The sequence below is a fragment of the Anguilla anguilla genome, chromosome 4 (assembly GCF_013347855.1).
Source record: "Anguilla anguilla isolate fAngAng1 chromosome 4, fAngAng1.pri, whole genome shotgun sequence".
NCBI lineage: Eukaryota > Metazoa > Chordata > Actinopteri > Anguilliformes > Anguillidae > Anguilla > Anguilla anguilla.
The window spans coordinates 47,753,154-47,765,379 of record NC_049204.1 but is presented as its reverse complement, the minus strand read 5'-3'; the positions used below and the strand labels follow the sequence as shown (position 1 = coordinate 47,765,379).

General features: G+C 42.3%; 1 protein-coding gene across 2 annotated transcripts in view; it reads left to right on the top strand.

Annotated features, from left to right (window-relative positions):
* Positions 1-12,226, top strand: part of LOC118225597 (plexin domain-containing protein 2-like) — a 109,729-nt gene that overhangs the window by 32,303 nt on the left and 65,200 nt on the right. The window lies entirely within an intron of this gene.

The window sequence follows — 12,226 nt, the reverse complement described above, 5'->3', positions numbered from 1 at the left end:
ACATGAATAACCATGTCTTATAAATCTCCTTAATTAAATATTTATGAATGAACCTGGCCAAAGATATTTTAAATACTGAAATAAACTACACTTTACTCAAAGATGTACAGTAGCAAGCTGGAATTTACTGCCTCTAAACTAGCTCGGGATGCAGTAAATAGACATGGCCAAAAAATTACTAATAAGCCTAGAACTCCCATGCAACAAACCTTAATAGCACGTGTGTGTGCGTGTGCGTGTGCAGGTGCGTGTGCGTGTGCGTGTGTGTGTGATGGTAAAAATGCTAATATGCAGTTTCAAAATGTGAATTATGCAAACATGAATTAATTCAACAAACCAGCTTCATAAGACCTGCTCATAAGCAAATCAGGTTAGTATGATATATTCCAACATGACAATTGGCGTAACATGAACATTGGGCAAAAATAGAATGAAATTTAATTCATCAGTGACAAACATCAATTCAGAGCATAATTATAGATAAACAGTTTGAAAAAGCACTTGAAGACAGATGATCCAATGGCTGAGAGTATCGGATAATGCCTTAAGAGAATATTTAAAATATTTAAAACAGCAAAGAAATATGGGCTTGAAACAGGAATAACTCTATATTGTGCCAGTGTATTGCACTATTATGTATTGAGGGAAATTGAGAACATTCTCAAGGAAACCTAGGCCAAAAATCATTTGGAAACTGGGGTGGGGTTGTAGAAATACACACACACGCACACACATATGGGCACACACACACCATCAGAGAATCTGCCCACCCAACCCTCTTAGTTCAAGTATCGGCCATTTCTCATCTACTGCAGCTCCATCCTTCCTGGTCCTCTCTGCTTCCGCCATTAGAGATGCGCTAATCCCTTTTCCATCTCGCTCCCTATTCAAACCCTTTGAGCTGTTATAGAGCCGCTAAAGAGACTGCTCTGTTGTATCTTCAGAAGCTCGTCAGACCCCACACATCAACCCGACCTCTCTGTCCTCTGAGCAGTTGGCCCCTCCCACCCATCATGCCTGCACTTTCAGGTCATAGCTCCTATTATCTGGCCCCCTGGTGGTGGAATGAGTCAGTGCCGCAGAAACCCTGTCCTTTAATATCTAATGCTGAACCAACCCACCACTTCAGGATTCAGCATGGCTCCCCTGACCCTCTTTAGCTGTATTCCTTTTTTTAGGATTTCGTTAGGAATAATGATATAGCTGTCAATTCAGATAATGATGTAACCAACTGTATGTACACTTGTGTCAAGATAGGTTATCTGTGTTGTGTATTTAAGTCGTTTTGCAGTGATAATTGTTGATTTGCTTGGTTAACTCTTCACATATTGAATATTAATGGGCCTGCTGTGCCTTCTTGATGATATCTGTTGTATTCCTGAGACTAATGCTGATGTTCTCCACTTCTATAAGTCACTCTGGATGAGAACATCTGGTAAGTGATTGTTATGTAATACAAGGAATTTGTCAACATGACAGAACCGCTTGTCCATCAGAAGTCTTGTTTCTACACAGCTCTGCTTGGCACGTAATAACAAATTCCCTCTCTCTGTTGCATGCAGTGTCATACGAGGGAGAACTTTCTTGAATGTTCTGAAAGATTCCCTGTAAGATTCATGAGGTTCACCACACGGTAGCGGTCATGATGCCCACCCTGCACCTCACAGCTCTGTCATGTGCTGTGTGAGGTGAAGTGGGAAGGGGGAAGGGGGGGGGGGGGTTGATACTGTACAAGCTGAATTTCCTCCGTGCAGGTTAGATTTAGAGCTGCACAGATGGGGTGCTGCAGTCTCAGCAGTAACACTTCTGAATGGGGCACCTGCTCTCTTTACAGGACTGCTGTGCCCCAGACATCGAAAGGGATAAAACTGCCCCCAATGATGGCCAGCACAGAGGCAGGAATTGACACGGGGTGACATTTCAATTTTAGGGTCTGTTGAACAGGCCCTCCTGGGGCATTGGTGCTGGAGGCACATTTGGAGAGTGTGGACAGAGACAGGATTGCTTTTTTATATGCAGACATTCTGAATGAGGAACATCCTCTGTGTGCCATCACTCGTCTCTCAAGAGCTGAGGTTTGATGAGTCTCCACTGTGAAATGAACAGCTTTGCAAAGAAAATTCTTGGTTTTATGTAGTATCGTCTGTGCAAATGAAAGAACCATGGCCAAGTTAAACATAAAATTAAGCTGCTCAAAAAAGATTAGGAAGAACCAAATTAAATTAGTTGGCTACAATAAATGCTTATCTAATTGGCTTTGTTTTGGAAACAGTGTAAATAGATTTTGACAAACAAGTCAGCAAACTAGACTTAGGCAACTTGAAGTCATGTACACAATTGTCTGAAATTTTGCGATTAGGGAGGATTTGGATTAGTCACCTGATGTGTGGCAAATAAAGGGCTGTGCATTCTCAAATGATATGTTATATTTCAATAAATGCTATTTATTTTTTCCTCAATGGTCCACTTGTCACTCAAAATATAATTCTGTGCGTATGCTCCCATTTTATCTCTCTCCCTTACCCTGTCTGACATTCTCTGTGTTGAGAACATAAGTGTTGACCAGTCAGTGCTGAGTGAACCACTAAGTATGTAAAAAAGCCACCATGGTGAAAATTGGATGTAGTGAATCACATGGTGGTTACAGTCATGGTTTGTGACTATGTGTTTAAGAGAAAAACAACCACTCCTCCCTTTTCCGAGCATAATTTGTAAGCGAAACCCTATACAATTATGAGCAACCAACGAAAGCTTACACTTGTGATGTCTGCTAAAAGGAAATTCTGTGAAGCTTTCCAGTGCTAACTGTGTTGTCTGCCATGCGTCTTTCAGATACTGCTCCGGCATGTTCCTGCAGAGGCCAGACTGTCTATTTCACTGACTTTTAGAGACGGTCCCTATGTAACATATGACAAAGCATGATTGTCGACACTCTGCTTTGGAACCAATATTGGCTGACCTAGCATTAAAACAAGTCAGCAAAGTGTTTTTTTTTGTTGTGGGCAGCCACTCACAGCTTAGACTTGGAACATTTGAGTATGATCAAAATAAATAGCAGTGCATTTACACTTCTATTCGAGAAGAATAATTGTCACAGTGGTTTTGCTTTGTGTGAAGAAGAGTGGTCTCTTCCAGGGCCTTCTCCCGCTGAGATAATACTGTGTTCTGTTTCGGCAGTGATCTGGCACCCATGGCCATGCACACTTTCTGTCTGGAGGCGGTCTGCTTCAGGACATCATGGCTGAGCTTTGCGTATGGCTTTTGGGAAATGGACAGCATCATGGAAACTAAAATGTGGTTTCCTTCAATTGCATTTTAAACTCCAGCACAATCACTGACAGCCATATGTCCTGTTTTTATACAGACTTATTCTAGCTATTGTTGCAGGGTCATTTGAACCTAGGGCAAAACCTAGCTTTTTAAAATACTGGAACCAGAGCAATAAACAGACAGCAGTATGCCATTTTAAAAAAAGTACAAAACCTACTCACCTCTGGTGCTCAGTTCCACTTTAGACAAGCTTGTTAATACGCTCAAGTGTCCCAGAGCAATGTGGGAATGCACCATTAAATCTTGATCTAATTAATTCCCCACAGGTTTAATGTGATTACCACTTTGGGCATAGGATTTTACTTTCTAGCACTTATTCTTCTTCTTTTCTTTCTCAACTGAAATTTCACCCTGCAGTTGTTAACTGGGATTTAGATAACAGTTCCAAACATGTTGTGTCGCAGCACTGTTAATTGCTGTTAATTTGTAATTATCTGGTATTTCCTTTCCCCAGATTATATATTTTTGAGTCGGACAAAGTGAGTACCAGAGACAGGTGTAAAACATTAGCCACCTAATTCAATATGCTGTTATGTCTCTGGGGAGTAAAGGAGAGTTCATAAATATTCCACTGAGCTCCTATAAAGTATTGCGTGTGCCTAATGCTATATGAGGCCAGGAATTACTCCCAAACCATCCATTTGCAGTACTGTCTCATTTAACAGCAGCTGTTTGCATTGCAGGACCCTAATTTTTTAAGGTGAAGTTAACTTTGTGCATACATTGAGTGAAATTCTCATGTAGGGAGCTATAAAATAAAGATATATCTTTCCAGGGAATACATTTTTTTAATGTGAAATTGCTGCAGCTGTTTGAAATCGCGCAATGGACCGATACAAGTTCAGTTTAATGCATTATCTCTAATCTGCCATGTTATTTATGTGCTGTGAATTCAGATGTTCCATCCAAGTTGTATACATCTCCAAAGCAGATAATAGGCCTACGTGTGTGGCTGTCTTATGGGAAGTCATACCATTGACCTGAACTTACAAAAACAAGATTGTTGCTCAATGGCAGCTGTTTTCTTGGACAACGTGTTTATGATCTGGTTCTCCCCTGTAGGGTGTACAAGAAAGTTCATGCACGGCCAAAAAACTGTCCTCAGCCATTTGTTTCTTCTGAATGTTCAGCTAAGATATGTGACTGAAACTCTGAAGGACAGGTTCTGACAGGAAGCTCCAGAGGTTGGATTTGGTGTGAAATTAGTCATCATTGTATACAGACTTGGCATTAGAAAACCTGTACTTGTCTTTCTTTATATTTTTATTTTAGAAACCCTGGAAATCCTAGTGGTAAGTGTTGTTCTGCATGTTAATCTGTACATAGTGTGTAGTGTCATTAGTATTTCAAGTGTCTGCACAAATGTAACCCTGAGCATGTGGCATACTTGCAGCATATAATTGTCCCACGCTCAATTTTTGTGGGAAGTAAATTCATACTGGTACAAATATCTAGAGGGAGATTGCCCTTTCAGCACCCAAGTGGCAGAACTTGCTTGCAACATAAATTATGTTCAATAAGAGGATCAGAAAATGAGTGAAAAACACACATTACACATACACAATATTGCTTGTCTTGTATGACAGGTCCAGAACAAATGGAAATCTGCTACTCCCAATCACTGTAGTGAGTAGTGCTGAGACATGATTTCCTCTGAATTCAGCTTTTCAACCCTGTATTTCCCATAATCAACCGCAGCATATGCCATAACAAAATCCGAAAAGAATTCAATTTTTCTTTTTTTTTTTGGAAAATTGGTCTATTAAATTGACTCTTTTCCCACAGGGCTGGTGAGTGTTTGTTTCTACTGCAGTCTCTGATTGTGATGCCTTAATTATCCCAATCATGTAGCACAGCTTGATATATATATATTTTTTTATAAAATAGCACACAGCAGCAGCAGGGAGATTCTATATTTTTGTATTTTACTGCAGTGTATTTCAGAAAATGCATCCATGTAAAAGGTACACATCTAATTAACTAAATGTACTAATTAAATCTAGCTAATTAAGTGGAACAAAAACCACTGCACTCACTGGCCCTCCAGGACTGGAGTTTAACACCCCTGAATTAAACAATGGAAATGCAGTTAACTAATATTTACCAAGCTACATTAGTAATTATGGCTGTCAGCATGCTGTAGTACTTTCAATACTGTATTAGAGAACCTAACGAGATCTATCTTTTTCGGCATTCATTTTGTTTATTCTCAATTATGCACCACAGTAGACTAATCACCATTTCCTGTTCATACATTACATCCTCATTTATCCAAATTCCAGTCTGTTTACTACAGGAAGTGGAAATGCAGCTTCATAGTGCATTGCGTAATAGAAAAGAACATATTTCTGACATTTATGAGAGTCATGTCAGTGCTTTTTGGCCAGATAGTTTCATATCATATTGGGGCAGCAGTGTAGTATAATGGTCTTGTCACCTTAAGGTCACAGGTTCAATTCTCAGGTTTGATGCTACTGTTGTACCCTTGAGCACGGTCCTTATACACCAATGGCATATTTCAAGTGATGAGGACTTGATTGTATGTGCAATCCTGGGCTACTGGTGGTATTATGAGCAGTGCTTATTTTTGCTTATTTTTTTATTTTCCTTCTTATGATTACAGTGCATTTTTTGTTCTGTGATTGTTAGTTGAAAAGGCCCTTGTGCAGAATTCAGCTCTGTGCCCCCTGGTCTTTTGTTCTTACATTTATATGCAAATGGCAGGTCAAGCTGACGATGCCAGCCACCTTCAGCAGCCCGCATGTCTAAATCAGGCATGCCTCATGGTGCGCTCTGTCCCAGGGTTACCAGCACATTGTTCCCTAAATTGTGCATTTGCATTCTCTTTTCTATTCACTTCTATTCTAGGCACTTCATTCAGAGCATAGAATGTAACACTGCACTTATGTGTGTCACCTCTCTGCAATTCTCTGCTTGTCATACCTCCTTTCAAACCATAAATCCACTTGTCTCCTCTCTGTAGTAACTTTTTTTCTCTCCCCTGGAGCATTTTCTTTTATTCACCTTGTTTGTGGTCTAAACCATTTCAGCATGTTTGCTTTTTAACAGTGATTCACCTTTAACAACGCACATGACAAAAGCTTAAAGATCCTGCTAAGTAGCTTTGTAATGGTAATGGCCATACCGCTAATGGAAATCAGGCTAACGACTTCCTTTTAATCTAATTCAGCTCCTTACCTAAATGCCTGCTCAGCTGTTACTGGACAGGTTTTTACTGAACAGTGTTACTAGAAAGTATGGATTCAGCTCGTCAAAACTGCAGACAGCCATTTCAGAAGGAGCCAGCTCAGGAGAGAGGGCACCAGGGTAGGGAAAGAGATGAATCTATGGGGAACTCTAATGGATACTCAGAGGTGTGTTTAGCAGCTATGTCTTTTTATTGTTTTCCACCACCAAAGCGCTTCCGACTTTCTTTTTCTCCTCAGGAGACGTATGTCTGACTGTGTGAGAGCCAGCGTAGGTCCTGGCTGTGACAGGGCGCAATTATCAAGCGGGAGATTTATCAGGGAGTACCTGTCCCACTGACGGTAATGTGGGCTGCTTTAATCGCCCCGCCAACTCAGGGCTGTAGGCAGGGCCTAACCACTCAAACCCCACCCCTTCCCGCTCTTTGTTTGCAGTTTAGCACTGGGTTCTCTCACCCCAGGCCTTGGCTGTGTCTGTACAAGTCCCAGCACTTCACAGAGCTCACAGAGCTGCTCCCGTCTGACTGAGACGTGCCTCCCTCCCTGGGCATGTCTGAAATTATTTTTATCTGCGCTTAAGTGGAAAAGTGTCCTTGGAGTGGGTCAGGCAGTTGGGGATACAGCCTGAGCTTATTGCATGCGATGGGACTCTAGATTAAGAGTACGGTTTTTAGTGAGAGCACCGCACGCACACACACACAAACACGCACAGATTTGCCTTCTGGACTGGCTGAGAGTATAAAGAGATTGGCCCATTCACTGTTATAATATAATGAATCAGTCAACGAAGCAGTATGATTTACCTATATATCATAACATAGCATGCTTTGGGGATTGCTACACAGTACCTATGGGGGGGAGGGGGGGGAACTTGGAGAATTGTAAAAAAAAGAAAATAAAATACTACAGTCATGTGACCACAAAATAACAGAATCTTTGTGCTGAAAACAACAGATAGTGAATAGCTACGTGCTTAGATATGTGTCAAAACAAAAAAAAAAGTTGAAGTCACTAGTGGTTGCAGCGCCTGGGGCTGCAGAGCAGATTGAAGGTGTCCTGTGAGGCGTCTGCTGCAGGAGGTCTGGCAGAACGGCGGCTGCCTGGCGTGTGAGGGCAGACAGGGCTGCCAGATCCCGGTGTCTCGCAGCATTCCTGACTCCGCCGCGATCCTTCAACTTCCTCTGACCGCCGTGACCTGCACCTGGCAGCCGGGGGAGGGAAGGAGGGGGGGGGGGTCTGTCGCTCTACCGGGGAGACGAATTACGCTTTTGTAGTCTAGTCAGCCATGAAATCTCTCGCATGTGGCCTTGTGACAGGTGACCTGGACGCTACGATCTGAATAATTACATGAAAAACCAAGTGATTAAAGACAACGGCCATTTTCTGAGACTTCACATTCACTTCATTTATATGTTTTACTAGCAGGAAATTCATAGTGTACATAGCTTTACTGACTGACATTTGAAGAGACACATATCCAGTGACTGTATGTTTATAAGGACATCTTCTATATGTCTTTACATTCATGGCCTTCATTATTAATTTAAGTAATTTCTATTTAATTAGTATAATATCTGTTTGCATTTTATTGTTATTATTATTAGCCATCCATCCATTGTCTGCACCCACTTATCCTGGTCAGGGTCTCAGGGGCTCTAGCCTATCCTAGCGTGCAATGGGTGAGAGGCACGAATACACCCTGGACAGTTTGCCAATCCATCTCAAATTATTATTATTATTATTATTATTATTATTATTTTTTTTTTTTGCACCCAAGAAGATGGATATGAGTAATTATTGGCTGAAGTCACTGCCCTTCATTCAAATTCATAGTGTGTCATAAACAGAGGTAAATGATGTATAGACATACACAGGAATGTATGAAAGGTTTAAGTATCCAGTCATTCATTAATGAAATTGAGCATGTGTGAGGCTGTATAATTATCACTGCACACCTTTCATTATAGAGATTGTTACAGTAAATTATAATTCAGTCTGTCATAGCACCCTGTTTTTTCCCCACTTTCTCTCACTCGCTATTCAAATCCAAACCTCTCATTTCAGCATATCAAAGATTCAATTCACATGTGTAAAGCAGATTAAACGTAATGCTAACCCTTAAAAAACTGATTAGAAGCTTTGTGCTGGAAGACTCAAAACAGGCTTTGATGAGCATGCCGTCATAAGCATGATGTCTAGGGCTTCATTTTCAATAGTCCAAATCTCTTCTCACGAGGGGGTGAAGTACAGTAAAGTTTTGTGACGGAGAGCTTGAATGAGGCGCCGTCTGCAGTGTTTTTTTTTTCCATTGAAGTCGAGAGGTTTTTTTGTGAAATAACCTTTTGCAGCCGAAACTGCCATTCACAAAATAGGAAGCAGGTGCATACAGTTACTGCGCGCCTGAGGCATATGTAAGCAATTCATTTTTACTGCAGCCTTTATCATACAGGTAACTGTCCCATTTTGCATTTGACCAATATATCACAGTTAAGTGGTAACATCTGCTATTTTAAAAAAAGCTGCTAATTGTAAAAAAAAAAGCAAGACATTTCTAGTGACGCTGCCTTCAGCTTGCGCAGTTATTTGCCAAAACTACTGTAACACCGAGAACGGAGACATTTTTGTGAGCTATTGCTGTTCACTTGTTTTTGTCTTGTTTTTTTTCCCTGAAGTGATGCACACAGGGGTCCCGTGCTGTGCTGCACGGACTTGTTTAACCGCGCACACAGGAAACATCCCGGCATCCTGGCCTGATGTCTTTAGAGCCGGAGAGAGGAATTTGGGGAATGTTTTTTGCTTTCCTTGGTGAAAACCGTTGGGGCGCCTCCATGCCATTGCGAGAGGCTGGGTCTGCTGGCTTTCGGGAGGGGGGGTATGAGCCGGGTTGGGTGGTGCTGCGCACATGTCTATCGCCTATCTTTAATGCGCGATGACGGCCTTGAGATGGAAGTTCACGAGGCCAGCATGTATCGGTGTTTCATAAACAACCGCACACCACCACCCGGAGAAGCACAGTGCATCATCATCAGATGATTGTTGCGGTTTGTTGTTTTTTATTTGCACAGCGTACATAAATGTTATTTGTTATGTGCCAACCCCCAATCCCCCCCCCCCCCCCCCCACCCCCCCCGCCGCAGCCAGGGATAATGCCAGGACAGTTGGTTTTTGCTGAGCAACAGGATTTTCTGGCTCCATTACATTGACGGAACATTTGCACTGGAGGCAGGGAAAAGGCCTGACAGGCAGATAATGCTGGGAGCGGGAGGCTGCTTTGGAGCACGGGCTCTTTCTCCCTGACTGCGTCTCTCCGGCGAATGGAAAGGCATTCCTTTCCGGAGCTCGGCCCTGCCTTGGAGTGTCCAGTCAGCGCAATAATCCAGATGGAGGAAGAAGGAGTCCGAGTCATCCTGCTCCCAAATCAGTCTTGAGTCGCTCGAAGAAACAAATTAAAATGGAAATAAAGCTTTTTTTGAAGTAAAGTACATTTTAAAGGATTTTTCATTGTTTAAATCCGGGGAGAACGGGAGGCTTTAGACACTTTGGCCAATATGTGGTGCGTATTGTTTGCAGTATAAACAACAGAAAAGCCTCAATCAGCACAAACAAGATGCGACACAATGGAAAGTTGTGCCCCAGCCTGTTGGGATACCAATTTAAAGAGTAAGCGGTTCCAGTAACATAGCTGTGCTTTGTGACTGCACTAATGGAAGAGCGGGCATTGTCAGCGTGAATCAGAGAGGGAGAACAAAGGAGAGTTTCATGCAGGTGGTGCAGATGAGTCATCATCACCATTCATACTGGACCTCTGGGAAAAGACGCTAACTTTCTGGTCATGGTATTTTGAAATAGCTTAGTTTGGGGATATGCATTTCAGGTCTAACAAAGGCCATTTAAAGGGTGAGAAAAGAGCTACACATGCAGTAAATGTATAGGTCTCTTTTGGACTCAGATATACAGTGGCAGTGCTGAGGAGTCTAGCAGGACCACATTGTCTGGAGATGTAACTAATGAACCTCAGTTTGTGTAGACTGGGGGGGTGGGGGGGTGGGGGGGTGGGGGGGTGAGTGCTTGGATACAGGAGCTGCTTCAGACACCTAAGAACAACTCGAGTGAGATCTGCATAGCAATTAGAGCGGACTAATACAGTACGTGTACAAAATAACCTATCACTATAGACTTTCAAATGAGATGGGGCTTCATTTGACTGGTGCCACTGCCATTCCATTTTAAATTGGTGTGTGGATTTTTTTTTTTGGGGGGGGATTTAGATTTTCTTTTAACCACAGTTTCTGAGATTTCCCCTTGAAATCACAAACTGGGCTCTTAAGAACATTAGATTTCAGTAAAGCTACAAATGATTAATGGCTCTCAACGAAGTTGCCACCTGCATTCTGTGAGTCAGAAATTTGGGATTATTTGCAAAGCCCCTGATCACAGTGTATCTCTCACCATCTTGAGTTTAGGCTGTGTGTTCCTTACTGTTTTCTCTCTGTGACCTCATACAGAGAGCCAGTTTTTAGCAGGTGAAAGCAATGGTCGTGTAAATGGTAAATTTACATCCATTAAGGGAAAAGAAATCCAATTTTTAAATCTAATTTGAACCTTAATCATGTTTGAAATCTTTTATCCTTTCATATGTTGAGATAAGGTGAGCATTATCAATTTGTCCACTCATGCTTATTTCAAATGAACAAATTTCTAATAAAAGCACAGACAGTGCCTACTGCAAGGTATGTAATGTATTGGGATATGGAAATCCATCACCATCAAGTCCTGCTTTATCTGTGTCATGGCACATGTGACACGGACATTGTTGTTTGACAATCATGTCTTGTTTCTTAGCTTGTTCTGATGCCAATAAAGCGGATCAGTCAAGCTGTAGGCTGCGGGTATTGTGATATTTGAAGTGCAAATCTGGGCCATTGTTATATGGGCGTTCCATTTGTGATTGCAAGCCATCTGATGGATGCTACCTTCACCCGTGGGTAGAATTGCGCATTGATTTGTGAACCATGTCCTCTTTTGCACCCCTGTCTCTCTCTCTTTGTCTGTCTCTCTCTCTCTCTCCATCTCTCTCTCTCTCTCTCTCTCCATCTCTCTCTCTCTCTCCCTTTTTCTCTCTCCCTCTCTCTCCCTCTCTCTCTCTCTCTCTCTCTCTCTCTCTCTCTCTCCATCTCTCTTTCTCTCTCTCTTTCTGACACCAATGTGAAAGACCCCCCCGCTTTGGACCATCACTTTTTTGGATACCTCATTGTGGAGCTGTGCTGTCAGACTCCACTTTGCACAGAATTAGCGTCCTAAGCCCCGCCACTTCACTCGCACGGCCTGCTTATCCTTCTGAAGGATGCCTGTTAGCGGTGCCGCCATTTCATTGAGTACTGAATGGGTGAGACAAATAGAGAGCTGATTAAAATCAACCTTTAGGGTGTTGGGACATAATAGCATGAGACTTGCTCTAACTTATGCGGGGAATTAATTAGCATCTGTGTGGTGAAAATAATACACGCATCTTCCAAATTGCGCCAGGGGGGTGACGCAGGAAGTTCGTTTACTCAGAATGTAATTGCAGCCTAGGGATGGCACTCTGCCAGCCATGAGAGGAAACACAGGGCCTATCTGCACCCCATCTGGTTCATGTCACCCGCTGTCCCATTGGGGTCTAATACCATGACGCAGTTACGTGGGGCAAA